Consider the following 5,585-nt stretch of genomic DNA (forward strand, 5'->3'; position numbering starts at 1 on the left):
GCTCTCTGAGGGTTTGGTAGAATAAATTACTCAAACACTTGCATTTCTACAAAAGTAGTGACACTTAATTCCTGCTATGATATTAGGATAAACAAAATGTCATCTGCCGCATTGTCCTTGCCCATCCAAATCTTATCTTCTTTTTCCGTGTAAGTAATTGGGGAAAAAAAATTACAGAAACCTTCTGGAGTATTATCGCATTAGGATCCGATTTTAACCAGAATGCTGAAAATTTCATACTGAAGGCAAGTGCATAGTTGCCGTAAATGCAGGCGAACTTCAAGGTGAAGGAACTCCCCTGTACAATCGCGAATGCAAATGTTTAAAGCCACTCAACAATTTTCCCCTTGCAGCTGCCCGTTTTATCTCTTGCAAAACTAGTAATGATACAAGCAGTTGATTATGGTTTACAATAGCAATAAACCTCTCAGAATTGGTTGTTTCCAAAATAAATAGCCATTCTGTTAAATGTTAAATAACAAGTCATAAACTGCTGAAAACAACCAATTTCTTGTGGATTATTGCCTGAATAAATTTCAGCAGGAACGGCAGATCATTAAGCTGTGAGCGTCACAGATCAAAACCGTTGGATTAAAAAAAAAAAATCAATCAATTAACTTAAATCCATCCAAAGGAATTCCCATTTTACAAACCAAGTCACACCACACATTTTTACATCTTCTTTTAAGCTTTTCCTTTGCTGGTCATGGTTAGCTTGATTCTGGCCAAAATCTTTTCATTCTTTTTCAGAGATTAAAGCATACCTAACCTGGGTGGTTAAATTGGCTCATTCTGAGAGCATGCAGCTTTCCTCAGCTGCATTTTCTACAAGTCTCCATCTACAGTGTTCCAATTGATAAAACACAGACCTGTCCACTAAGTTAAACATTTGAGTCAAGACTCAGTGGCAAATATATATTCAAACTGCAGCTCTAATAGAGGCTGTTCTGGTAAGAGAAGCCAACTTCATCGGGATGATTGACAGAAGATTCCTCGCCATAGCAACCAGGGTTATCTCTCTGGAATAACAACATTAACCTCCTTCATAACCAGTTTTTCATCCCTGAATATAAAAGGCAGCTGCATGCATCTTGTATGATCCTTTATTTTTATTTTTGAATGAACAGTTAGCACTTCTATATAAATGGGACAAGATGCAGCAAACTCAAATTAATTTTGAATTCCTCTTGAAAAAAAAGCATGGCAATGGATCTTGTAGGCAGAACGGTTAAAGAGCAGGAAGGGTTCCTGTCTCTTCTGAGCATAGGGCAGTAGCAGGGAGATTTCTATTCATCTGCTGCCTCTGAAATAGCCTCCTGCATTGATTTGCTTTCTGCTGCTGTGGAGAGTGGGAAGGGGCAAATAATTTGTTTCTTGTTTTGTTCCTGTCTTATTCTTTGTCCTCACAACTCCCAACGCACGCGCGCGCACGCACACACACACACACACACACACACACATCCACACACATCTTAGAGGCTCTCAGGTGCAAAGCAATGAATGGTCTATGGGAAAATGGTGGGAAAATGCATATTCTTTCTGAAAAAAAATGTATATTCCATTGCTTCTTTTGAAAGAAATTGCTAAATGGACCCCAAACCATCTCCTCTGACTTATATCTAATGTTTTGTGAAAGCGGTGGACACTGGTGCCTTGAAATGTCACTGAGGCCTCTCACCAGCCCCTCACAGAGGTGCTGTGCCATGTTCTGGAGCTGACTTCTCATGCCAGTCTCTGCAAGTAGCAAGCATGGCACTCAAGCCACAAGGAATAAAAACTGTGACAAGGAAAGACAGACTGTCCACCTGGTTGGACCACTGCCAAGTCATGTCCTTCCCTGTGTCATTCCATCTCGGATATGTTTCCCGTTGGCACCAACTTCATTGCAATTGCCACCTTGAAAAGTGGAGCCATCTTGGTTGAGGCTTCTGTGTCACTCAAGGTCACAATCTAGTTGCCCAAGGCCCAGGTTGTAACCTCAAAGAACGTCAGTCCTCTGCTGAGGAAAGAGGCTGAGCAGGGAAAAGGTGCCACCTGGGCCCAAGCAAGGGGAACCTGGGAACATGGCATTTACAAAGCGAAGGACAGCATGGGGCCTCAGAGGGGAAGTGGTCATTCAGCAGAACCACTCGGGTGAATCTCTGGCCTGATCTCTATGTAAGCAGACAAACTAGCCAAAAGGCATGACTGGTGGATTTCAAAAGATGTTCTGTGAAGAAATGTTATTTCTGAGTTGGAAGTAGGAAGAACTCTTTGAGATCCCCACTGTATTACACAAATGTTGACAGCCTCCTCAGATTCCTTCAAAGCCGCCTTACTTCCAAAGCTGCTGCCTGCCCCTCACACCCCTCACCCCACCAACAGCATCACTGTCTTTGCCAAGCCCTGGAACTGCCTGGAATCCAGTTGGGGCCCTGAGTCTGTGTGACCCCGTTACCAGAAAGGGGTCTCAATTCAGACCCCAAGAGAGGGTTCTTGGATCTTGCAGAAGAAAGAATTTGGGGTGAGTTCATGGAGTAAAGTGAAAGCAAGTTTATTAGAGAAGTAAAGAAACAAAAGAATGGCTACTCCATAGGCAGAGCAGTGGCATGGGCTGCTTGACTGAGTACACTTATGTTTATTTCTTGATGATATGCTGAACAAGGGGTGGGTTATTCACGAATTTTCCAGGAAAGGGGTGGGCAATTCCTGGAACTGAGAGTTCCTCCACTTTTTAGACCATATAGGGTAACTTCCCAGTGTTGCCATGGCACTTGTAAACTGTCATGGCGCTGATGGGAGTGTCTTTTAGCACACAAATATCACAATTAATATATAATGAGCAGTGAGGATGACCAGAGGTCACTTCCATCACTATCTTGGGTTTGGTGGGTTTTGGCTGGCTTCTTTACTGCGTCCTGTTTTACCAGCAGGGGCTTTTTGACTTGTATCCTTTCATACTAGTCCTGCCAACCTCCTATCTCATCCTGTGACTAAGAATGCCTGATCTCCTGGGAATGCAGCCCAGCAGGTCTCATCCTCATTTTACCCAGCTCCTATTCAAGATGGAGTCACTCTGGTTTGAATACTTCTGATAACCCCATCCCCACTGCTGAGCATCCTCATTCCTGGTCACTTTTCCACTCCAGGATTTGGATAAAGTACCACAGCCGTGGGCATGGGACCCGGCCTCCTGAGCAGCTCCCGAGGAGCCAGATGATACCCAGAAATGCAAGGTGTTACCTCCATGGTGTGTGAACCTGAACCAAGGTAACTGGAGGTGGAGAGTATGTCCTCCCTCCACCCTGAGGTGTGATTCAACCTGGCTAATCTTTTGCAGAAGTCCCATGAGCTGAGCGGACACACTCAGGGCAGTTTGTGTCTCTAGCCACTCACCAAGAAGCAGCATCTAGAGCAGCACCATTGCATCACCTTGATCCTCATCTTTCCTGCCTTTCCTCCTCTTTCTTTCCTCACCTCTCCAAGGTTACACCTCTCCAATAAAGCAGCCGCACTGTAATCCTTGCCTCAGGCTCTGTGTGGAGGACGGGGCTAGGAAAACTAGCTACATGAGTCATACTCAGAGCTCCTCCCTGTGGCAAGCATTTTAGGTAAAGGAGTAGGTGGTGAAAATCATGGCCTTTCTCTATGAATCCGTCCAAAGACTCTCCCCTTCATTTGCTAAATGACCCCTGATGTTACAGCCACCTCTGGAAGCTGCAAGTTTCCCGAAAGCTGAGGTTGAGGAAGGGTCGGTTGGTTAATTGTTTTTAAGAAGCAGTGTAATGGACCTTATTACTTAATTGACAAAGGGCTTGACTGGTGGAAAATGAAGCCTCCTTGCCTCCAAGATGTTGCAATTAGTTTTCTTTAAAACAGAAAAGAAATGTTCCTGAATAATCAAAAGAACAATAGCAATAGTAGCAACACCCCAAGTTACAAATTGCCTGGGCTATTGGCCTCCTTTAAACACACACATAGGGGGCATTGCTTTTTCCTGTCCAGAGGAAAGAAAGCTGATGCTCTTCCCCTCTCACTCAATGCCCTCCTCACAAAGTCTTGCTGACCCTGCCTCGTGTAAATATTTCATTATTTACGGGTGTGTTGGTTTATTCACGCACCTGCCCAGCCATCCTGTGATCTCTCTGTTTGTGTGGAGCTTGTGTGTGACTAGTTGGTTGCAGCTGGTGCTAATGAGGCCAAAGCCTGGGTTCAATCCCCAAGGGGGCCAGTTAACTTCACCTGCTCCGTGGCTAGAGGCTGCACTCAACAGCTCTGAATGGAGCTTGTGTTGTGTGCACTGGGCGACGGGCACAGGGGTAGAGGGAAGGGAGGAGATGGTTCAACATGTGGTCCCCACGTCTGCTGGAGAAACAGCCACAGCCCTTAGCACCTTCAACCCCTGCAAAGGTCAGCACTGTGTTTCTTGTTTTTTTTCCCCCTAAGATTACTTCTTTTATCCTAAGGTTAGAGGACATGGGCGTGTATGTTTTAAAATTTCCCCTTTTTATTTAATTGGCAAGTATTATGTCTTATGAGTTAAAGAGCAAGGCACATTTTTTTTGCCTCAATTCCTTTGGGCATCCATTATTCATTTACTAGAACACACAGCCTACTGGAGAGGTGCATCTGTGGACATCAGGAAAAAAAACTAGGTGGAGTTACAGATTATGGCATAATGTTTGGTGAAAATATTCAAGAAAAAAATTATTCACTCAACAAATACTTATTGACTGCCTATTATGTCTCAGGCACTACACTAAAGATACAATAGTGAACAAAATAGATTTTAAAATTTCTGCTCTATGGAGCTTAAATTCCAGAGGGAGAAGGTGGTGCAATAGATAGTAAATAAGAAAAAGGTAGTAAAAAATATGTATTTTACATAACCATAAGTTTGAAGAAGAAGAATAGAGCAGGAAATGGACAGAAGTCACTAGGAAGGGTACTCCAACTATAATAGGATGGTCAAGGTAGACCTCAATGAAAAATGATGTTAGGGCAAGGACCTGAAGCAAGGGAGAGTGAGCTGCGTAGCTAGCAGAGGGAAGAGCAAAGGTGAGAAGGGCAAGGAGGGAGCATGCATAGTGCCTGGTATGTTTGAGGAACAGCCAGGCGGGGGTGCAGTGTGGCTGAGGCAGAGGGAGCGAGGGAGAGGCGATGTTCCTGAACTGAACTGGGGTGTGCTCACCTGCTGCAATAAGATCAAACATCCACATTCAGGTTTGCAGAGGGAGAAAGGAGGGCATTTATTTGCAGGGCACCAGGCAATGTTGATTGGGCAGCTCATGCTTAAGACCTGAACCCTTGCAAAGGTTTGCAAGCAAGGGTTTTTAAAGGCAAGGGAAATTTTCAGGAAAACAAGTTAATACAGGCAAATTTAAATCAAGGCGCATGGAGGTTATATATTGGTTTGGCCTAAGAAGGTGGGATACCTTGAAGCGGGGCCTTTACACATCATAGGTGGGTTCACAGATTTTCTGATTTGCAATTGGTTAAGGAAAAGAAGCTTTGTTTAAAAATGTGGGGTTAGCAGAAAAGAACGTTAGCTCTGGCTCACAGGTGTGACTTCTTCCAGGCCCATCAGGAAGAAAGAACGAAGAGCA

This window comes from Pan troglodytes, chromosome 14 (assembly GCF_028858775.2).
Source record: "Pan troglodytes isolate AG18354 chromosome 14, NHGRI_mPanTro3-v2.0_pri, whole genome shotgun sequence".
Lineage (NCBI taxonomy): Eukaryota > Metazoa > Chordata > Mammalia > Primates > Hominidae > Pan > Pan troglodytes.